At 41.1% G+C, this 24537-nt stretch overlaps 1 protein-coding gene across 8 annotated transcripts in view; it reads left to right on the forward strand.

The window, feature by feature from the left end:
• Nucleotides 1-12573: 12573 nt before the first annotated feature.
• Nucleotides 12574-24537, forward strand: part of MEF2A (myocyte enhancer factor 2A) — a 92862-nt gene continuing 80898 nt past the window's right edge. For 3 of the 8 annotated variants that reach the window (XM_027793962.2, XM_055814618.1, XM_055814599.1), the window contains exon 1: nt 12578-12979. The gene's annotated coding sequence lies outside the window, so the exon portion shown is untranslated. Of the gene's footprint in view, nt 12980-17166; nt 17293-24537 lie in introns of those variants that run through there. The other 5 variants (XM_055814626.1, XM_055814573.1, XM_055814587.1 and 2 more) reach the window with 5 other exon arrangements.

The following is a 24537-nucleotide window of genomic DNA, read 5'->3' on the forward strand; positions in this document are numbered from 1 at the left end:
TTTTCCACTCCTGTCGTAGGTCTTCTGACTACCAGCTACAGAAGCGATGTCTACATGGTCTTTTGAAGGCAGATACGAGCTTACTCTGGCTGCTGTCCAAGAGAACCAGAAGCCATGTAGCTGCAGCTAATGTGCTACATGCCCAAATTATTGTGGCCTGCTGAGAGGCAGGATATTAGCTTGAGCTCAGGTCTCTGGCCGACGCAGACCATGAGTAAAGCAAGTTTTCACGTGCATGCGGAAAAGCATGTAGCCAAGGATAGGCAACTTGCATAGGGTTTGGAAAGCCATTTTTATTATCAGTGAGGGCGGGTTAGCTGACCCTGTGAAGATCAGGCAAGCACAGCTCGCTGTGCATCCTGCCCTGAGCACAAAGAGCAACACCATGTGGCTGGCCTCGGAGCCAGCCAGCTTCTCAGGGGCCAAAGAAAACTCCTGCGTGAGCCTGGTCCAAATTCTGTGGGCCTCCAGTTGGCTATCCCTGTTGTAGGCATACCCAGAGTTTCTCTTCTGTTTTGGATAGCAGTGACTCGTTACGGACAGGGAGGGTTTGAATTCAGTCCTCACTGGCTCTGTGAGTTTCTGCAGGAGCTGTATAATGTGGCACCTGATTGTCCGCGTTGAATTCTGAACGGTGAAGGTGTACGTGCGTGTATAATGTGTTTGTGCAGTCCAGCTCTTAGGAAAGACTATCTCCGTTTTGGATGGATGTCTTTGCTGGTTTTTTTCTTCCTAAAATTTTTGATTTTGTTAATTTTGAAGACTGCTTTGCTTAGGAAAGTTCACCATGTATTATTATTTAATGTTAATGAAGGAAGCACTGTGTGCGTACGTATATGTGCGCATGTACACATGTATAATACAAGAAAGCAGGTATGTCTGTGTGTAAGTATGTACATAAAATTGAGGTTTGCCTATCTTAGAGCGATACATAAAGATATTAAGGATCCACATCAAAAACTAGGAAAGCTTTGTACTGTGTACTAGGCAGTGCCATGGTATGGTGAATCAGGGACCTTTTTTACCTTTCACTCAAAACGTGTAGCCCTCATCTCTTGCTCTTATATTTCCCCATCTGCAGCATTTCTGGAAAGCCAGAGCATTTGAAAAGCAGGAATTTGTCTCGGTTAGTGAGGACAGAACCACAATTTGAACAGGAATAATGTTTAATAAAAACAGAGCCATCAGGTGAAATCCTGGACCTATTGGGGTCAAGGGCACAACTCTCATTGTTCCTCCACAGACTCAGGATTTTGCTCATGTCTTGTTAACATTTGCCTTTTCTGAATTTGAGGCATTAGTCCTATAATGGAATAGATAAGCTAAAAATAGAAAACAGTCTGACCTAAAATAGTTTGACATCCATATCATAGTACTTATTGTCTGAGAATACATCTAAATGACATGTTGATTAATCCTGAACCGAGGAAAATGTGATTCATTGGAAAGAACTAGGATTGTACCAATAATTCACTACCAGAAGCTACACAGCCATCGACTCAGTGTGCACTGTTTCCAGTAAAACTTTTTATTTGCAAGCTGTCAGATTCATCTGCCATTTTCCCAGCTACTTTGGTTCACTTCTGAGTGGCCTGGCCAAAATACTCCAATCCAGTTCATGTGGGCTATCAGCTACTTTAGTAAAGCAACTTTTCCCCCTGCCTTTTATTGAAAACAAAACAGTCACATCAAGTCAGGTTGCTGTGAGCAGCTTTTAAGAGAGACGTCGGTTGCACTTAGTGCACAGCTGGGGCCAAAGTGAAGCTGTGTAAGTGCCTGAGCTATTCAGCTGGAAATTACATCTTGTGCAGGAACCGAAATGTCAAGTTCCCCAGTCCCCCTCACAGCCAGAACTCTGACAACTCCCCTTTTCCCATGACTCTTCCTCACTTTCTTACAGATGTAACTGTGCTTTCCTTCAGATACAATAAATCATATATGGGAATGCCACAATCTAAAGCAAAGCGAGCTGTCACCCAGGACTTCGGATGACAGCCACATTAACGAGTAAACAGAGCCCACAGGAAAGATGCCTTTTGAAATGCACTGTTTGTGTCAGCAGTGCTAGAACTAAGAAACCAAGAAAACAATGAGGGGGCAAAAAGGGAATCATCAGATGCACCTAAAGCTATGAGCTATAAAGTCAGATCGGTCAAGAAAAGCTCAAACATGAGCAAATCATTGGGACAACACATAAATTATATTTTCCATAAGCAGTAAGACAGCGTTGTGATGAGAGGAAAGCACTAAAAGAAAGACTAAATGTAACCATGTGAAGAGAAGGGAGCAGGAATGAATGTGTTTCTTATTTTGGAACCTTCTCATGGCAAACAAGCAAGACTTGAGCCAAAAATCTTCAGGACACAGAAGGAAGTTGGAACCGTTACACTGCCGCATGGCTCACGAGCAAGCTGGCATGAAGAAAGGGATCAGCTATACATTGTTTAGAAGGAGCCACGCAGAGCATGCAGTATTACATGCATCCCCAGGGCATTTGGAGGCAATGACTATCAACAGTTAGTGGAACTGGTCCAAATTTATAGCAGTGTAACTGAATGATAATTTCATTCTTGATGGAGAAGCAAAAATGTGCACCAGAACAAAAGAAACAACTGGTGGTAGGGTATAGAAATGGTGCTGGGGAAATGGCTTGGCTTTACTTGCTATTGCAAGTTCCCTCAATTCTGACTCCTGTAGCATATGCTCTGAAACTAGTTACTCTTCCATTGAACCAGTCCTTGAATAATAATTCTCTGAAGGAGCCTTTCAGATCAACATGATGAGAGGCAAACAGTATTAGCTGCAGTTCTCGTATTTGTGGTTACTTCATGTTGATACAAACAAAAGTGCTTGGTCTTGGATTAACAATAGCTGTGGTTTAGGTTTTATTCTTTCAGTGATCCCCAAATTATGCTTGCGTGCATAATTTGGTACTAGAGGCAGAATAAGCATCAACTGTAATAGCTGAATTTTTAAGGTTAATATTAAGGCTAAGTACATAACATTCATCTTCTGCTGAAGAAAGCACGTATACTCTGGTTGAGGGGGAACATGAAAACCATGTCTGAGAGAGCAATGGCTGATGGCTTAGTTCTGCATGATAAAATAAATAACTTCGATTAACTTCAAGCTCCAGTACCTCAGATGTTTGTTGTCACAGAGCAGCAGCTTGGCTGATTTGCAGCTCTGGTTTAGTCGACATGTGTTAACAGAAATTGCTCAATTTACATGGAGTACTTCAATCTGCTGTTTTAGAAGTTTGTCTCACATAGGCTAGCATTTCAGCTTTTGAATAAATGGAGGACTTGTAAGGGTCATTACAGAAATTGCTAAAGCTTCTGCAAATGTTATAGGCCAGATTGCTGGCTGAGATGCATAGCATGCACATGTCCCTGCAGATACTTCCCAGGTAATGGTACTGATTGAGATTTTAATCTGGACAAAGTGCTGGAGGCAACTTTCTTTCCGACACTCTATTATCCTGATAATAATATGCTTAATTTTTTCCTGTTCAGAATGTGTGGTCTGCTGCAACTGTGCAGTGTGCACACAGTGCTGTTTGGAGCAGGGGGGGGAACAGCAAACAAAATTCACGCTGCAGCAAAGGGCACTTACAGCACAAGTCCCATCGCATGGAGGACAATGTATTTTTACCTTGGATGGATAAGCCAAGTAACCACCACGGGAAAGGGCTGCGTTTCTTCCCACAGGCTGCAGGGCGACTCCTTGCTGGTTCTCAACAGCCACGTAGGAATACATTTGAAGCACAGCCTGCTGCTGGGACTATGTAGTGTGTTGTAAGGGCATATCATTTTATTGTGCATATGCATCTTGCATCCTCCCTAGTGAGATGCTGATCCATAACAGAGTCTTCTAAAATCTCACACTACACAAAGAATTCAGACTAGTTTCCCACGACATTCTCCATAAAAAAATTTCTTAGAAAAGATAACTCAGTCAGGAAGTGGGAACTAGGGGGCTAAATTCCTTCATTCAAGTCAGTCTCCCATTGGTAAAGGATTTAAAAAACTGTCCCTATATGACTACTCCCAACTATGCTTCCCTAACTTCAGTAACAGTTTCTAGAGATGGAGGGTGAAGCTATTTGAGAAAATCAAGCTTTATTTGCTTTTTATTCATTAGAGATTTTTCTGCTAGATTGAATTACTAATAACACTTCATTATTAAAATTTATGAAACCTAGATTTACTTTTCTGTATCTGTATCATCTTCTGATCCTTAGTACTTTTCATCAAGCTCAAGGAATGAAAACAAACTCAGCTGTCCCATGTTTGTTCGCAATTACTTTGACCAGGATCATGTTAGCATTGTTACATACTTGTTATTAAATGATGGCAGAGTGCACGTTTCTGGGACAATGCAGAAAACCCGTTCTTACCTTCAGCAGTTTACAGCTGAAAATGGTGGAGTGTACCAAATCTGCTGGAAGAGCCAGAGAAGGTATTGCTGCTTTTACAGCTACTTCTGTACCTCTCTCTACATTGTCTGCAGAGATAGCTGTGAATTTGGCAAACTTTCTTTATGTGTCCAGTTGTATCTGTTGCTTGAAGTGAATGCACATACCCTAGGCAATGCACATAAGATTTCTGGGTTTTTTATGGCTAGTTGAAAGTCTTTCAATTTAAGTTAGATTAAGCTGTATTGGATTTAGTTAAGCTAGCGCTGGGTAGCCAGTTCTATTCTGGACTAAGAGTGATTTGTGTCAATTTACCTTAAATCCGTTCCTAATTGACTTGTGCTGAACTGAACTAACACCTGATTTATGCCCTCAATTATCCCATTTTAACCAACAGCTCAGGCACGCTGTCCGGTTCCAGCAGCCTAACGAGTTACCGCACATCGGTTGAGGCATGGTAGCTGCAGCATGCCTTTCTTTAGCCTGCAGCAAACGTGAGGTTCAGTGTGTCAGCTTAACCTCAGGGCCAAGAAAAAGAGAAGTCTAAACTGGTTTCTTCCATCTGAGATCGCCACAGGCTAAGAGCAAACACACATGGTCAATTACTGTGGCTCGGTTGGTGCATGGTAAGTTGTCAAGCATGTCAGTACGTGAATGAGATCACTCATTCATGTATTCAGACTCTGAAAGTATCTTTTTAAACTGGTGTTACATAAACAAGTGTAACTATGGACATGGACACATGGACAAATTAGTGTGGGGATAACAAGTCTTTATGTGTCAGCTTTTTCCATATGCATACCTGCATGAGATGCAGGGTCACTTGAGGTAGCCTCATCCTCTTTTACCCAGGGGGAAGGTATAGCTAAGGCATGGTAAATTCAGAGCCTGGCGTCCATTGCAGTAATGGTTTTAATCTAGTCTAGAACAGTTCAGCTTGGTTAAAGTGTAATAAGACAGATTTAAACCACTTCTACACCAATTAAACTATACCTATTGTGTATTTTACTCTCTGCTTAGGTGGCACAGTTCTGCAGGTCTAATCTCTGAATTAATAGGAGACTTTCCATTGATTTTACAGAGCAGTTTGAAGACCCTTCATTTTAGAGTCTAATTTAAAGATGAACTTGCATCTTTTTTTAAAAACCATTGAAAAAACAAGCTCCAAGGCGAACAAAAGAAACCCAACAATCCCAAACTTTCAGCTTTCCTCCCAGATAACACTAGTTTTCTTACTCCACCCTGTGGGAGAGCTAAGAAGAAATTCGCTTTTTTTCCAGAGGAACACAACAGGATGTGTTAAACTGAAATTAAAGATGCAAAAGTACCAAACCCAGGATGAGTCTGGACCCTTTCAAACTAGGACCGGGGCCAATGAAACACAGGATCAAACAGCAAAATTTTGGATACTTTTCCTTTTTATTCAATAACTTGAACACAATCTCAGTTATCTCTCTCTGCTTTGGTATAATGAAAGATGATTGATTAGGTTGTATGAGATCAGGGGACTGATCCAACACATGGCTGCAGGAGCAGGCATTATTATCTTGGCTAACTTGGACACATTTTAAATGCTGCTTCTCACTCTGCTATCAGCCACCACCACCTCTGCAGTAATGTGACAGCAAGAGAAAAAGGATGGGAAGGCGATAAAGTTTGCCCACGCAAGTAGAAAAGAACTTTCTGTCTAAAGCCAGCTGGCTTGGCTTGGAAATGAAATGGCATTTTAGCACGAGGTGACCTGTTTACATGTGTATTGGAGCTTTGTCTCAAAACACTTGTCCTAGATGCAACAACAGGGTCTGTGAAGTAGTTTATCATCAAGTAACCACAGAAAACAGGTGAGCTGCCTCAGTGCCAGTTTGTCTTCTAAACTGTTTGACAGATAAGAAACCCTCCCCAGAGACTGCAACAAATGTGCTGCCGCATTTCATGGTTAGAACTGAGCATATTTTTAGTAAAGGGTTGAGAAAGTATGCAATATTCCTAAATCACAGCCAAGAAAACCATAAACCCCTTAACAAATGCCTGTTCAGATACAGCACTCAGAAACGCGCACCAGTTGATCCATGTTAATGCTTTGGTTACATCTTTAAGGCTTGTTTTCCAGACCTCCAGCAGAGGATGAATGGCATTTTTGCCTTTTACCTGAAAGGGCCAGAAGGAGCAGGGCAGCTGATGTCAGTTATTTATCCTGCGGGACACAGACCAAACAGCCTATGTGTACCCCCAGAGAAATCAGTGGGAAATACGCAAATGACATATTTGTACTGAGGAGTCTGGACACCATTATAAAAGACCCAAAATCCAAAACTGCCCCAATTTCGTAAGTTAGCTGCTTTAAAAGTTTATTTGTTATGCCTTGTATGTTGTAACAGATCATGGAGAGCCATTGTAGGCTCTGTATATGAAGCTTAGGAGATCAGGGCAATAAAATATGCCTTTTCATATGTGCAGTTTGGTCAGTGGAGTTTACAGTGAAGCAGATAAAAAAACCCCGAACACTTAAACTTGCATTTTAAGAGCAGCACTAGCTGGTTGCTGCGGGAGAGCTGAGGGCGCTCTGCACAAGTCAGGAGCAACCTATCTGGCTTTTAAGAGTTCCACAAGTCTTTTGTCACTTGAAGAGGCCCCATCATCTTCAAATCTACTTTAAAAAGTAGTTCAAAGGCTTTTCAGGTATTATGGTCTCCTGCATCTATTTCTGTCCCTTTTGTTTCCTAACAGCATGGGATACTGACCACACATACTGCTGTCAAATATAGAAATTAAACTTAGAGGACAAAAGGAGACATTTTCTCTTTAATCTCTGGGAAAATTTTCCAGAATAAAGCAAAGTTCTTAAATTGATAATATCCCTTTAAGAATTTATTTGCCAGGTAATGTTAGAAGAAAAAAGACTTTAAGGTCAGTTTGAACATTAAAAAGACCCCCTTTTAAATCAATTTCTAATCTATATTAGAGATAATGGCAAGCAGTGTTTGAACAGGTCTCCAAATGAAAAAATATATTCTACGCCTTAAAAATGCAAATAACTTTAAAATCCTTTAAAGTGATTTCTAGCTCTTTGGCAAAAAGGCAAGATCTATCCTAAGAAATATTTTGTTGTGTAAAAATAGTTTGGTGTTACAATATATGACAGTCATAATATGTGTTAAGCTACAAAATTGCTAACAGATGAAGGCCTGCAGTTTTTGAATAATGTGGTAAATATGATTGGTTTTTTTAGAGGGATGAAATAATATGATACCATCAAAAGAGAAAAGTACATTTTAATAATGAAAATATTGAACATAACTATTTTTCTTTAGATCTGCTAAGCAATCTGTGTGTTCTCTATAAGATGTCAAACTATACTGTGCATATGTACACTTTGCTCTCTCTATAAATATACATGTGCATGACACATTTCTAAAAGCAGTAAATGAGTGCTGGGGAAATACAGAAACAATGAAGTTCCTAAGAGAGGAGGCTTATTTTTTCAAGTTATTAAAAGAAGGTGGCAAGCATTCATGAGGATATGAAAATTTAAAGCTGTCTGCAGGAAACTCTGAAAACCTCTGGTTAAGGCTGCTGCCAAAAAATCTCAGCTATGTTATGTCAGAATGGTTAATTGCAAGCTGCAATTTTAATGAATGGAAAGATATGGCAAAAGCAGGAAGTTTCTGAGGCAACAAAGAGCAACCATGAAAATAAAATACCAAAGGTTGTAATCTTGAATGCTGTTGGATGCAGGAATTTCCATCCCTGCTCTGACTCCTTTTCCTACTGTGCAGTTTGCCAGCTGTCTGGCTAAGGGAAGAGGTAAGCTGTTCTGGATATCATCTCCTGGGCTCAAGGCAGCACTTGTTATGTCTGCGTGAAGAAGTCAACTTTTTTGCGTTTGTCATCATGGGTGTTTACAGAAATGCAGCTTAGGAATAAGGGGAGGAAAGGCAAATGTCAGAGTGCATTAAATAATGTATTTTCTTTACTTTCCAAGAAGCTTGCTCGCAGCACGATGTTACTATTTATATCAGAACTCTTAAACCCAGCTGTTGGTTCATGTTAACATGCAGGATGGTGAGAAAATCCCAGCAGAAGAGCGTGAATCCCTGAGAGACTTGTGTTCTGTCGTTGTGAGGACCTATAAAATACCACAAGTTTTGCTGAGGTATGGATCAAGCGTGCAGTCGGTGATACATGCAGTGCAAATATTTCCCGTGTTGATCCTCCAGTATTAGAAGGCCAACAGCAAAGGAAAACAAGAAGTGCCAAATGCTGCAGCAGACAACTTCAGATAACTGAGCTTGAACCCCTGGCTGGAAAAGTTTGAAAGAGAACTTTTACCTGTATCTAAAAATGAGCAAATATACTGTACACCCACATTACAGCATTCTTAGACAAGCTGTGTCTGATCTAATCTTATGTACCTTGGCCACAAGTTTTGGAAAAACAAATATTCCCAAGGCAATCAGATTACTGAATGTACTGTATAACGATGTGGAAATATTAGTGGTTTACAGAGAGCAGTTTATGAAATGGATTGAGTGAATTTAATTCATGCATTGTCAGGCAATTTCGACTTAACTAAAATAAGAAAATCCTTATTTGATTGTATCTGTCTTGAGTGGAACATCAGAGCCAAACAGTAGTGTAACAGCAGTGCTCCGAAGCCCAGACAGGGAGGTCAGGGGAGTTTGTTCCAGGCCAGCTTTCTGAGCGCGAGAAGTCTGTGTCTGTACTGAAGCGGTCATTCTGGGGTTAACAGCGTTACCCAAAGCCTTAATGGAAAGAAACCATTATCTGTTCCTCTCTGATTTCCTGCTCCCTAGGTGGGAGTCCCCCCTGCTCCTATCCTTTGTTTCTAACACAAGTTCCCATCCTGAAATGCTGTGAGTACAATTTGGTTTTGTTGCAATAAGTAGTGCTTTACAAAATCTTCATTCATAAGAGTATTTCCACCATTGTAAGTGAAACAATGTTAGGAATTAATCTGGCCTATGATTTTAAGAAACCTTGTTCTTAGACCCTCCTTCCCTGTGAAGGATAACTTAATTATTAGGTAAATACACAAAAGCAAAGTGACATTCCCTATTCCTCTTACCTATAATTTTAAAAGTCCTGCATTTTGTTTTTATACAAAGTTCACCTTTAGAAGCTTGAGGCCAAGAATTTTTCTCCAGGGCATAAGATGAAAAAGCTGATTTCTAGACTATGAGGAACATTTGAAAGGAGGCCTGAGGAACAGCCATGGTACATCTCTGGAGCGTTTTGTAAGAAGGTCCTAAAATGTAAGCTAAAAGTTAGTGGAGATAATGATTTTGGTGGTAGTGCCTCCAAAGTACCTTGAATGAGTGGGTGGAAATGCACTGGAATAGAGATGCAAGGGAAAGCTTTATTGCCATAACAACTGCTGGATGATGCTTCTGACTGTGAGGCTATTCAGTTACAATTAAGAATACTGGTGTCTCTTTCCCCCCCTATATTTTTCTTCATATTTCTGTTGCATATTTCTCCTTGCATATCATGGAAGTCACAGTGTCTATTATTTGGTGGAGGGAAGAGATGTCAGGTGGTTCTTCTTTGTCTCTGGGTTGTACATAAGATGGGCAGGAATGTGTTCAGCAGTTATTCTTTTATATCTCAAGAGTGATCCTAGCAGATGCTTGTGATAATTTTTACTCGTCATATTGAAACTCAAGTGTGATGTTCTCTGGGGTTTTGTTATGTTCTAAGGTCTTATAAAGATCGTAACTTTTTTCTCTGTAGTCTGGATTTTTTTCCTAATCCAAGAAGCTTTGGATTATCCAGGTGCGTTTGGCCTTTGCAGTTGTCCTGGAAATCAAACCTAATGCAGAATGTGGCCACCAAGCCATGCAGTGATTTTAGTCATTTCGATACGTAATTTCTTCTACAGTTTTATTTGTGTCACCCTAAGGGGTGGTATTTTTCATTTATGCTGTTGTGACATGTGAGAACATCTGTGACCTCCCCGCCACCCGTTCTTTTTTGCTAGCAGTCCCAAGAGGAGTCTGCAGAAGCAGATGTAGCAGCACATCATCGCATATGGAAAACAACATCTGTACTTTCAATTGGATACCGTATTTTGCACTTCCTTTTCTCAATTGTTACATAGAACAGTGTTTCAATTGAGGGAGGAATGCATTTCAGTGGGAAGGACACTGCTGTGTACCCCTTAACTATTGTTTGCAAGGCGTATATGGAAATCCCTTGAGCAACACATGCTACGCTTATTCTTGTAGTGCCACTGAAAAGGATAGGTTAGAACCAATTATTTATCTCTTTGCTTTCCTCCTTTTTTTTTTTTTTTGACATCTTAGAATAATGTGGTTATGTACTGAAAATAATTAATGAGTATATCCAGAAGCCCTTGTTCGGGCCTTGCTTCAGTGTCTTGCTCAGTCTCCCACTGACTTTTATAATTAAAGAGTTCAGGATTTCATCTAACATCTTTTCAGCATATTGCTGTCCGGGAAGATTTCATAGTATTAATTATTAGATTCTAGTAGTGGACCTTACAGATATTATGGATGATAGGTATAGTGATGAAGAAGAGAATAAGCCATATTCATATAAAAATCAATGACACCTGGACTGTTCATGTTGAGAATTGTAAGAAAACTGTATGTATTAAAATATCTTCCTGATTATTATACTTTAGTAACAATCGGCTCGAAAAGAGGATAGTAGATGGCAATATTTGTATTTGATTTTTTCTTTGTCTTCCACACCTCTTACTACCTTTTTCCCAGATCCACAGTGAGAAGTGCATAGATCTACATTTTGCCTTTCAATCGTGTGGCTGTCACACTGCATGTTGGGTGTTCTTGTCATCATTTTTTGCATCCTGTTTTCTAACCATTTGTGGAGCTACTTTTTTTTTTTTTTTGTACTCAGTTAATGATAACAGTCTTCCAAATATAAAAAAAAACAAACACCCTCTGTTTTCAGTTTTCCAGAGAAAGCCCCTTTGGTTCTGGTGCCCTGAGGCAGAGACGTGCAGGTGCCACCAGTGATGCAGTGCGCTGCAATGGCTCCCACTGTTTCACTCCGAGACTGCGGGTATCTTTCAGGATAAATCCAGAGAAGCTGTAGAGTGCAGATGATTTTTGGCAAGTATCTTTTGATCATCCGAATTTTATTTTTGGGTCATTCTTCAGCTGCTCCCTTCTGTGAAGGAGAAAGATGCCAGTTTTATGTCTTTTATTATGTATTCCCGACTAGTCTTTTCTACTTAAAGCAAAAATTAACGGGACCTCTAACAAAAGATAATGTGAGCTGGAGATGGATGGAGGAGGAACTAAGGTGGGCCGCCACCATTGCCTGAAAGTGAAGACAAAGCTCATGTGCTTATAAAGCAGTGATTTCCACACGCAGCCCGTCCGCCAAAAAAAAAAAAAAAAAAATAAAAAAGAAGAAAATTATAGTGGGGGTGGTGGGTTCTGTGAAGGTGATAGAGGTTGTGGGTGGCAACTGGTGTTGGAGGATGTAGCCAGAGACCTAGTGATCAGGCCTTGGAAGAGGAGCGGGTACCGCTTACTGAGATAGTTTTAATTAACTTTAGGCCGGGCTTTGGCCCCCGGGTGCAAAGCTTTGCCTCGCTGACAGCAGGGGAATCCGCCTTCCCCCTTCAGGCTGCCCCTCCGGGGGGGCCGCGGGCCCCGACGTGTCGGCGGGCGCCGGCCGAGCCTCGGCCCGGCCGCTGCCGTTGCCCCCGGCAACCCCTCAGCACGTCGCTGCGGGGCCCGGCCCGGCCCGGCCCTGCCCTGGGCGGGCGCCTTGGCGCATGCGCCGCTCCCCGCTAGGGCGGGCCTGGCCGCGTGCGTCACTGGCGGCGAGGCGAGGGACGGAGCGGCGCGGAGCGCGGCGGCACCCTTGCACGCATGCGCCGTGCCAAGGTTGGGCAGGAGGGGGCACGGCCAAGGGCTTCCTCGGCGGTAGGCCCGCACACGCTCGGCTTTGATTGGCTGCTGCGTCCCTCTCCGCCTTTCTGGTTGAGCGCTCTGCCGTCACTCAAAGCCCCCGTTTGGCTTCGCCCCGCCCACCAACTGCTCTCGGGTTGGCCGGCCCCCTTCATTTGCTGGCACCGCGATTGGCGCCTTCGCCCCGTCACTCCGGCGCGCTGCCCTATCGGCTCGCGGCGCCGCGGGATTGGGTCGGCGGTGAAGAATGTAGACCCGGCCGCTCCCCATGGTAAAACAAAATAATCCGGCGATGTTGGGTGTCCAACCCGGGGCGTTGCCAGCCCCGCCGCCGGGCGCAGCCTCCCGCCCCGCTTCCCTACGCTGCTCTCTTCTTCCCGCCCCTGCCTGGCTCGGCTGAGCTCCCGCGGCGACGTACGAGCCGCCCGGAGAAAAGAGCGGAAGGATATTGTTGGGAGACGGCTGCGCCTGAGGAGAGAGTGTGACAGAGGAAGTAGTTCCGGCCCCGATTGGGCCTTGTTTCCCAAAAATAGCGCCCAGCGGGTATCCGTGCGCCGGTGTCAGTGTCTCCTGAGGAGCCTCTGCGGGGAGGAGGCAGGAGCGGCGGCGGCGGCGGGGAGCGAGGGGACGCGGGCGGGTGAGTGAGCGAGGGGGGGTCCCTGCTTTTGGGGGCGACCGTGAGGGCGTTCTCCGCGCCCGGCGCCTTGGGCTGGTGGCGAGGAGCGGCGGCGAGCGAGCGAGCGGGGTCGGGGGCTGGGGCAGCGGGTGACGGGCGGGGGCAGTCGCCTCGGGGGGCGGCCCGGGGTTGCGGGGGTGGGGAAGGAGGGTCCCCCCAGCGCCCGTTCCCGCCGAGCCGAGCGGGGCGGGGGGCGCCGGCGGGGAAGTTGGTGCGGGGGGCGGGCGGGGGAGGGGCGCGGGCCGGCGGCGCGGGGGCGGCGGGCGCGGGGTCCCGCGGGTGGGCAGGTTCCCCGCGGCCGGGGCCGCGCCACAGGGTCCTGCAGCGCTGCCGGGGGCAGAGGATGGACATTTATGGGCCAGGCGAGCGGAGCCTGCCTGGGGGCTGGGGCTCCGGGACCGGAGGGTGGGGTGCGGGGCCCTGGCGTGCGGGGAGCACCCAGGCACGATCGCCTTCGCCTGGGTGGCCAACTTCTCCGCGCGGGGTGTGCGTGGCTGCAGAGGCGGGGAGGAAAAGTACCTTTTGTCCTGCTTTTCGGCAGCCACGTTGGGAAAGCGATATCACGTTGAAAAACAAACAAACAAACAAACAAATCCTTCTCCGAGTCGTTCATGTTGTACGCTAGCGATCGGGGGGGAGGGGGGCGGGAGGTGAAGGTAGGGACTGTTAAAGTAGTTGTGCACCGCATAAAGGTGTGCGGCGGATGGGAGGAGAAACTGTTCGCTAATGGATAAACTAGAGGGTGTTTTGTCCAGAGGAAGAAGACTGAAGGTCCAGCAGTGTCGTACTGCAAGTAGGTTTTTGTGTTCGGCAGCTCTGTGCAGAAGTCATGAGGGTAAGAAAAGCAGCTGCTGGGTTTCTGGCTGTAAAGACAGTGCATTTTACGACTTTATGGAGCTGTTTTTTCCAATAAATTTTTACCTGCTTTTGAGATGCTAGGTGGTGAGGAGGGTGGAATTGCTTAGAAAAACTAAGCCGCGGTGACTTGTTTGACAGGTGATTAATTTCAGTGTTGAGAACCTGGAGCTCTACAGGGGAAAAAAGACAATTTAAGAAGGATTTTTTTTGTGCTTAGCATAAAGCTGTTGTGTCCCATAGTCATACAAAGATCAGATTTATTACGAACAGTGGGGGAAGGAGGTTTTGGGAAGTACAAAGGAGTTACAAAAAAGAATAATTTGTAAACAGTAGTAAGGAAAAGAAAAAAAATGGGTTTGTATGGAAATGGTAATATACACAGTGTTTATATTAAACCTTTTTCAGAGTCTGGTAGATTTTTAGGTAACATACGGGAAGCTCTAAGCTTTCAGACTTCATTATGTTAGCTGTCTACACATGATTATACAAGTCTTTTTTTCATTTTTAGGAGCTAGGTATCTATATTTTGGTAGATATTTATGTTGTCTTGTTACTGCTAGGTAGTGTTCAAACAACGTGTGCAAAAGGTGTCAGAGCAATATTCCTATAATCTATTCTGGTGTTTTTGTTTTTTAAATTATTTAAAATGTTTGGCTCTTACAGTTCAGAGTGTGACATCTGGGGTTTTTTTTGTTTGTGACTTATATTCGGGGGAGAAGCGTGATGTTCCTCTCTTAAACTATGGTTTTTTCATTTAGGTGCTAGAGTATGTGCAAAATTACATGTCTTTCAGTTATGTAATTTGGAAGAATTGCAATAAAGGGTGTAATGTTAACACTTTTGGTCACTAAAAGGCGTAATTATAAAACGGTATTTTAAAATTCTGTACTTGTTTAGCTAGCAAAACCAAAACAAGAGCATGAAACAATTTGCATTGATAGTAGGGGATTATAGTAGTGCTGGACAGATGAAGATGAGCCGTTTTTTGATTGAGGGCATTCAGTTTGGAATTTAGGAAGGAAAATAACCCAGTGCCCTGGTTAGTTATTTTTCTCCTCCACAGTTCTTTTCTGAATCTGTAGTTGACGTAGTCCACCAGTAGTAGTAGAGGAGTATCATCAGTAAATGAGAAGAATCCTTCAATGAGAGGGACAGGATCTACTTCAGAACAATTATAGCATAGATGGCAGTCTCTTTCTGCCAGTGCAGCTCGTCTAAACCAGTTTTAGTATTATAGCATTTCTAATTTCTGAGATGTTTGCAGATTGTAAACTACGGTAGAAATATATTAGCCTTTAGTTTTTACATTTGCTTTTTTTGTTCCGTTTTTGAAGTGTGAATTTAAACTCGGGTGGTTACAGCTCATCTCTACAAATGGCCCATAGAATGCTTTGCTTATGTGTAGATACCTAGATTTAGATTCCTGCGATTTCACATAACTTCAGTTTCTTTGTGAAACAAGGGATGAAGAAATGAGTGAACACTGACTTTTATGAAGCTAGGTGAATTGAGTCATGTTGGACTAGTAAGATGAGAAAGATATGGTTGAATTAAAACTCGAAATAATTCTGGACAATAAAATGACTTATTATGGTAGAAGACCTGTCTTATTTAGATACCTTATTTGAGCTGAAGTGTGTGCGGTTTACCTTAGACTGGTTAATGTGGCAGCAGAGCTTTTACGGGGTTTATTTTAGAATGTTAGCCAAGTTTCTCAGATAACTTGTTGATGTCATTCTAAGTATTCTGGGCCGAAGTGCTGCTTCAGAGAGAGTAGAAGCACCATGCAAGTCTGTGAACAATGCCATGCTACCTTGCCTGCGCTCAGTCATGGCATGCGTAATGGAATATAGCCGATTAATTCTCTAACATTAATAAAAGTAGTGTCGTATGACTAATGCTGTGTAGTGTGCGTATCTGTATTAGCTTGGGAACTAAGTTTCTTGCCTAAATAAGAAATATCTTGAGTTAGTAATAGCTGTAGTTTGCTATGCCTTGCATGAGAGATGTCTGTGTATTTCAGCTCACTTTTTAAAAAATGTTTTTTTAAAAATAGTATGAGCATGTTTTATTCACCTCACCAAATTCTTCATTTTTATTTTTAAAGACCACAGGATTAAATACTCTGCATTAAAACTTAGGCTTTGGGCCTATTCAGTCATGCCAGCAGTCTGATCATGTATGCAAAACACTGGGATGTACTTTTCCTTATCATTAAAATGAAACTTATTTTGAATTAATTGGAATATCGTGTGGTAACGTATATGCTGGGACGTTAATGCACAAAGTCACTGTATCTAAGTTTTCACATTTCTTGTATTTGAAATATTATTTCATGTGTGTAATAATGTGTTCTTCAATTGATCAAATGGAACAAAAGTAAAATGTCTGTCTGTGATAATACAGGTGAATTTTGGTGCCTCTTGTCGTGTGTTCAGATTTGATTCCTTCAGCTCTGGTAAACTAACCAGGGAAAATAAATGCGCCATTCCACTTTCTCTCTTGTATGCTTTGCTGCTAGCACTGAAAGGCTAATGCAATAATTATTTGAATGGACTTGCCACTGTGTTACTGAAGTGGTACTGAATGTGGGCTTAGTTTAACTCTTTCTCCTCTCACGTGGAATGAATAGTGTCTCTAAAGGTGCAGTCAGATCCTGAAATAACGGAGTGAAGCTGGCTTTTCCTCTGAATGTTTACAATTACAAAACAAGGTGGTTTTGACGTCTTACGAAGTTTGTGAGGTTACAGCAAGGCAGCCTTTTGTGCTTTTTCCCCAAGTTAATTTTGTTGACCTTCCTTCTAGTCAAAGACTTCAGGAACTTTTTTGGGCAGCTAATCAAAGTATTTTTTAGGTCATTGATACAGTGTCTAGTGAATGAACAAAGTAGTATGATTAAGAGTTAAAACCAGATTTCAACTGTGTAATATGACAGTTAACCTCCCCTCCCCCAGCATGTGTTCTGTGATAGAGTACCAGTTAATAAATAATGCTGTGGACGGTTAAGTTTGCAGCCTGCAATAGTGTATTTTGCTTTGTTTATTTTGAAGTAAGCATCTGATCTAGATTTCTCCCTCTTACCAGCCCCCTCATATGGTGCATTCTTATTTTAACACTTGATCTTTCAAGTTACTGCTTATGAAGTTGAAGGGATTTTTTTTCTTCCATATTAAGGGACTCCTTATTTTTCTTTATCAACTGTATTGTTTCGTCTTCTCTTCAGTGGGTTCTGAGAGATTTTTTTATACATTATTTTTAACTCCTGTCTTTTCCTTTAGGAATGTAAACCCTGGTACTGTATGCTGTTATTTCCATTTGACACAAAAGAGGAATTAAGATCTTGCAAGACAACTTTTCCTGAGATATCAGTTCCTCCTCACCAGAACAGTCACTGAGTTGTTGGAATATTTTAAATGGTATATATGGTAATATTCCTTTCTCCTTTTATCCTTAATCTGAGGCTGTAGTGAAGAATTAGGCAGGAATCACTGTTGGGTGAGGACAGCTAAATTTTGTGGCTAGTCCTTTTTCAAAATCTCGATGCAGGGGGAATACAGAACCTTTCCTACAGAAAGCACTATGCTTTTTGTTCCCCATGTGTTATAACAGTGCAAGCATGCCTATGTGGTGAGAAGAAAATAGAGCCTTCCTAATAAGAGTGTGATTAATTGAATTATTTTTCAGGGAATTAACTACTTTATATTCAAAATGTTAGTGATGCTTAATTAGGTAGGTCTCCCAGTTATATTTGCCTCTGTCCCTGAAGGGCTTTCGAATTCTGCCAAAGTCCTTATTGGCCAACCTAGAGACTTACAAGTGCATTCTGTATTGCTTTGTGCTCAGCTGGATTTCACTGGTAGTTACTTAGTATTGTTGCATGCTTATTTTAAGTATACCAAGATAAAAAGTAAGTGTTAGGAAATACTAGCCAAGCATAGTTGTGGAAAGGTGCTTGCTTTAAGTACCTGTGTACCAGACATTGATGACAAAGCATCTTTTACTGTCGTTTATGACTTTTTTTTTTTTCCAAAAAAAAATTAAGTAAAGAGCTAAATAACTGGGAGAAAAATGTATTTGTCTTCATTGTGGTGGCTGGAGATCACCTAAAAGTGAGGTGTAGAACGGGTGGGATTGTGCCCATGATCCTTTTACGATGATAATAGAGGGGAAGAATGACTTCTTCCATTTACTTTAGATCCTTTCAAGTGTTTTTGAAACTTACCTTCATTTGAAAATCAGATTGCTTCCAACACTGTAATTTAGGATTTTGTGGGTTAGACTAATGTTATTTTTATTGTTTGAAAGCTAACCATAGATGTGTGAGACTATGTAAAGCGGATATACCATACCTGCAGTAATACTTGGCAAGTTGTGGTCAGTGTCAGCATGGAGTGCTGCACCAATGTACACAAGCCTGATCTTGTACTTTTCTGTGATCACTTAAAGTGTATGGAAGGTCGAGGGGGATAATTTATTAAACCTTTAGCTATGTAATTATATAAACACATCTATAACTGAGCTGTGCTGTAACTTTGCTGTTAAACATTTCTTTCTTGAAGATATTGGCGTATGGGGTTGAGAGAAAGAATTCAGAGGAGATCATTTTAATATCCCTTAAGATGTATATGGAGATATTGTACGTGTAAAAAGATGGGATATGGAAGCATTACAAACAGTTGTACAAGAGAGTAAGCAAGTAGTTGAACCTTGAGAGACTCAACAGTTGTACACATGCATGCAAAAAGATGAGGGGTCTTAAAAGGCAGAACAGACTTGCCTTGGCAGTGTCTGTGAAGGAAACTGTTGAAGGATGTCAAGACACCTTATACCAGCCCCCCGCTGCTGTATCATGCAAAATCTGCAATGCTTTTGAGTTGTATTTAATTGACCATCTCACTGTTGTGGAAAACTTGGATAGCATAGCTGAGAACACATTGTGTGAGGTTATCAACATTAAGGACAACTTCTTTTTGGTATCATCCTTTCACAGCAACTGCCCTCTTCCTGATATGACTGCATGCATCCTGTTTTAAAAACTGTAAGCTGACAAGGATGACTGCTAATAAGTTGGTGTATATAGCAATTAAAAAATGTTGCTTTTTCCAGTGTGAGCTTTCAAAGCACAGAGTCTTCTGAGAATATTTGAGAAAACGGGATGTTCCATCATCACTGTGCTTGTATTACATTGTCATCCAGTGAGGGTAACAAACTAAATTTTTCAGTAACTAAATATTTTTATTTTTCCTTGAAGCTGTTAAAATTGGTGTGTAATGACATGATACGCAATTCAGGTGTCATAAGCTTATGCTCAGAAGCCCCTTGGTTTCAGGGTAAAAGAGGGGAAAGTAAAAGGTACAACAAGAGATAAACTGTTCTACTTGATGTGTACAGAAAGGGAAAGTGCCTTCTGCTAAAATTTTTGAGCCTATAGGCTGTCAAATTATGTTTGTTAGCCTGAGTTTGATAATACACACATTAACTTGCTAGTTGGCTTTTGGGATTTGAAGTTTTTGAATGCGGAAGAAGGATTTCCTCTGAGAGACTTCCTTAATATCCTCCCATGTTTCTTTTGGAGCATTAGGGGTTTTGTGGTTTGTGTGTTGTTGATTTGTTTTGTTTTGTCCTTTTCTTGTTCTCCTTACCTTTGTTTGTAGCATTGCAGATGGTGGTGTCTTAACTTTTTATCACTGAAACATACATGAAGATCTTTGCTTTGAGAGATGTTGGGCTAGACTATGAAAAAAATGCCAGCAGTAGAAGTATTAATTGTTTCCATTAGAAAGCACTGAATTAGAAAGGAAAGGAGGCAACATTGTGGGTGGCTGAAGAGAGGTGTGGTCAGTAGGTGGAGGCAGGTATTCACTGGATATTGGAGATAGGGATATGGGTATATTTGCAGAATTTCTAGTTATTAACACAAATACTCTGAGAATTCACGAGGATTGTGTAAAACATGTAATAGCATTGTAGAATATCAAAGAATAATACTGAGTTTTATGTAGCTGCTTGTTGTTTTCTTGGTCACAAATGTGCTAACCTGGATAACTGTCCAAAAAAGTAATGGGAAACTATTGACTGAATTAACTGAAATTTACAAAACCATTGTATTTCACCAAATCTGTGTTACAAAATCGGACAGAAATACAAAACACTTGTTCTCAGTGAAAGACACACAAATTCAAGAACTTCCCCAGACTTTGTCATGGGTTTCATACAAATTGAAATTTGAGGGGAGGGAGGAGAAACCAAGAGTTATAATAAGATAATTGTCAAATGATTTTTTTGTTTTTTTTAAAAAAAGCTATTGGTCAGTGTTTCTGTTCACCACTGTTAATTCAGTAGCTTCAAGGAACTGGTAAAATGCGATGTTCAAATGATTGAAAGTTCTGAGTTTTAAAACATAAGTTATTAATGCTTCTGAATACTGGAGTCATTTAGATGCATTATGCAAAATAGGAGCTAAGTACTTTATAAGACTAATGAGTTGTTCAGGAGCTGAAATAGGGTTATAGGAGAGTTGACAATTTCAACTGCTATTACTGTCTTAGCATTCTGAAGGATGCTTTTGGTGAATCCTAGTTGAATTGTTCTTTACAGGCTTATCTACCCAGGAGATTTGGATTCACAGTAAGATGAAATGTAACCTGATAGCCCACAGTTACCCCACTAGCTACTTTTCAGTAAATATTTCTGTGGATACTTCTAGCATGCCCTATATAGGAGACTTCTCTAGTTCAGTGGGTTGCAGCATTTTTTTTCTCTATTTGTAGATTCTCCATATGTTTTTGCTGAGGAGATGGTCTTCTGTACTGTCAAGTTAAGCCTAGAGGTGACATGCTTGTTTTTATAGTTGTCTTTTGAGGGTGCCCTAGAATTAGTCCATGAACACTGTTGTTGTCAAGTACGTGCATATTTACAATGAGTAGTGTGTTAGCACAAGATGCTTGTATAAAATTTGCACCAGATTCTATCAGAAAATAAGTCATTCTCTTCAGAAGAGGTGATTGGAGAGGAGATCAAAATGTTATGACTACTAAAAGACCAAAGTAAAAACCTCTTTTTTAAACTAAAACTGAGAAGAGCACTTGCCCCATATTAGAAAGTTGTGATCCAAGCCCCAATCTACTTTGTAGTCACGTTCTGAGCCCCTGCAGCACCCTCTGGTGATCCAAACGTGCTTGTGCAGCAGTTGGGGTCCTGGGTGAGCTTCTGAATGACTGTAACCATTAGGTCTTGCTACAGGGCTGAAGAAATACTTCAGAACAAGCCTAGGCTACAACCAATTTGATCTTACTGATGGGTGATGTTTGGTTTTGCTGCCCTTTTCTTTTTTTTTCTTTCCACCTTCTAATTTTTGTCTAAGCGGAGATGGAAGTCATTGAAGGATCTGTAGACTGTTAATATTGGCTCTATTCAAGCATAACCAGGGTGATTGCATGAGATAAAAGGATTCCAGCTTTATGGCTGGGTTGCTGAGGAGCAAATGAAGCATGGTATGGGGAAGAGGGAAGAACAAAGACAATGTGTGTACAAATTCTTTTTTTCCTGTTTACTATAGCCCATTTTATTTACAGTATTAAAGTACGGCTTGGTGGAGTGGTGGAAATAAATTTAAAGATAGTAAAGTAGTGGTTTTGCAAGTAATAAAACATCTGTAACTTCCATTTCCCTTATTTTTTTACTCTTCTGTTATTCCCTGATCTTTCAGAGCATCCACTCTGTACAGTGTATTTCTCTTACGTTCTTTAAGTATCTTAAATGGCCTGCTAGCTGTGGCCAGCGTGGGTGCAGGTGCCTGCTGACTGCCTGAGTGATCCAACAGAATCTGCTGCCTCTCTGGTCACTGCAGAGCAGTGCTTTGCTTGGGGGCTGTGTGCAACCACCAAGTCAAAAATTCTGCAGCACTTCTCATAAAGTCTTAAAAATAATTGATACTTTTGTTGTTGCACTTGGTTGTAACTGGGCGATTAAATCAGAAGCTCTTAAAGAGGGACAATAGACTGTGATCGTGTAAACCTCATTTTATTAGAAAAGTAGGTTTAGAAAGCTGTGGGTAATAGACAGTTCTGTCTTCAGTATTTTAGTGCCATCATTGGTAATGCCCTAATCTTATATCAGTAAACACTGTTATTTTCTTAAGTGTTTTCATTTAATTTTATGAAAATAAACTTAAAGGTAGGATGATCTAAAACTCTTCATTCAGTTTCCTAATTTGCTTTGCTTTTAATGTATTTGATTTGATCTAAATGGCCTATTAGGCTGTGATTCATTCAGTCAGCAGAATAAAGTTAAATAGATCTTCATTTTGATGATACCTCTTTGTAAGTGTATGGAAAGATAGTTTTGTAGACCACTTGTGATTTCTTCCTACCTCCTACCCAGAGAGTCTGGTTGGGATGGTGTTTGCAAAATTCTGTAATGGTTTGGGGATTTTGTGCAGGAAATTAACTATGCAGCATTTGTACTTGGGATTTGATTCTTGTGGTCTAGAATAGAAGCTCAGTAGGTTGTTACTGCAGTGATCTGTCCTCTGCTTTTCCCCTGCCAGACTTTGGACCGTAACAGTATATGGTTTTGGACAGCAGTTTGCTTCTTTTATGCATATGTACTAGAGGTTGGGGAGCAGGAGCTTATTTGCATCAGAGTAAGTCAGAAGACCTGTTTGTCTAGAAACCATTTAGATGTTTCCATTTGAACACCTTGTCCCCTGCACTCCACCCTCTCTCCCCCTGCAAAAAAAAGAACAGAGGAGTGGAGGGAATACCTTGTTTTGTTCTTAAGGTACTAATAATTTCTTTAAAATCCCTCTCCCCACCCCTCTGTGCAAGGCTTCATTGAAGTTTTAGGATACAGGATCCTGTTTTTTTAAACTTGGTATTTTTAAGGCTGAATTGTTCAGTGATAAAACCAACCACAATATTCTGAAGATATAGGCTGACTAGTTTGCAGAAGAAGTTTCAACCTGCTTTTCCATCATGCATTCCTTTAATGAAATGTTAATGAGGAGATGATGTGATAAAATTCTTGAAAACTTTCTGTACAACAAACTCACTTATAATCTGAGGATTTTTCTTCAGATCTATTTCTTTTAAGGCATCTGTGTTTCAGTAGCTGTCTGCCTTGCATGCATGTAGATAATGCCAGCAAACAAGCTGCAAAGTATTGTTCTTCTAAGGCTTGAATGCCTTAATTTTTGAAGGTGTAAGGAACAACAGCCCTTCATGTGAAGTTTCTTTTGTGCTTGTTAGAACTGTTAGAAGCAGGAAAAAGTACACACTAAAATTGGGAGTTACAATCTTGATGAGGAATCTCCAGGCTTCTTCTTGTGAATAGTTCAGATCACAATTCTTGCTTCTGTCTTATCTGTACTTCACTGCTTCTAATTCTTCATGGGCTCTTCTGCCTAATCTTAATGGCTTGTAAGATACTTCACTGGCATAATTAGCTTATCTTAAAATAGTCTGATCTGTTAGCAATATTGGAACAGTGAAGGGACAGCCATCCCAATCACTGGGTTTCATGTAGTGCACCCACAGAGATGTGTCAGTGTTTGGGCCACAGGGGAGGAACGAAGGAGTAGATGGGAATTTTTTGAAAATATAACTGGATCTTGAACATGAATGCTTCAGCCCACCTGTGTGAGGATTTACAGATGTTTTCCTTCAGGATTTTGACAATAACCAGTTAAAATGACTAGAAAGCAGCTTGTGTTCTGTTTCAACCATGTTACAAGTGGAATGAAGATAGAAAATTGAGTTCCAGGGGTGTTCCTTTGCTAATGTTGTTTTCTGTATTTGCAGCTTGAGTTATGGCTGGCTTTGTTTGTCAGCTTTTCTGGTTGAGAACGAGTGATCCTCATCTTTCCTGAAACTTAGGAATATATCTGGTCTCATACCTTTAAACTTTGAAGTCATTGTTGTATTACTTACAATGTCCTGTCATTGTTGTATTGCTTACTTGAGACTTTGTATCTGAGTTTGACTACTTTCTGTAATTGTCTTGTCCTCTTTTTCCATTTCCATCTCCTTAGACAAATACAAATTTGGGCAAGGAAACAACTGCATATATTAATGAAAAAGATTGTAGTAGGTGTATTGATTCTGAAGGGTAAGCTCCATGTCTAAAATACATATTGTTGGAAGAGCTTGTGCTACAATTGTCAATATCATAGCAACTACAATAACTAGTAGAATACTACTTGTTTCTTGTTACTATACAGGAGAAATAACATGATACACAGTGCGTTCTGGATGCTGCTCGTGATGTGATTTATTCCATATTTTCTGGAAGATGTCTTTTTTGTTTGGATTTCTGTAGAAAAGTACTTTCTCTGAAGTTCATAAAACCCCAAAATTCTGTGCCAAGTTGCCATGCTCTTTGTAGATTAAAAATGGATTTCAGCATTCAGTGTGATATAACTGGCCATTTGGTGAAATATTCAGATCCTCAGTAGCTGATGCTAGGTGTACAAATACTGGCTGCTCTTGACTTTAACCAGAAAATGTAGTTTTGTTATTTCAGTGTGTAAAATGCTTTTTAGGGAAAGTTTGTTCTGTGTTTGGATTGTTAACTCTGTTCGTTCTGGAGTCTAATAAAACTTCTATTTTGACATTTTTAGGTCCTGTATTTTGATCCCTCAAATCCTGCAAAAAAACCCTTAT

Source organism: Falco peregrinus, chromosome 1 (assembly GCF_023634155.1).
Source record: "Falco peregrinus isolate bFalPer1 chromosome 1, bFalPer1.pri, whole genome shotgun sequence".
NCBI classification, from domain to species: Eukaryota; Metazoa; Chordata; class Aves; order Falconiformes; family Falconidae; genus Falco; species Falco peregrinus.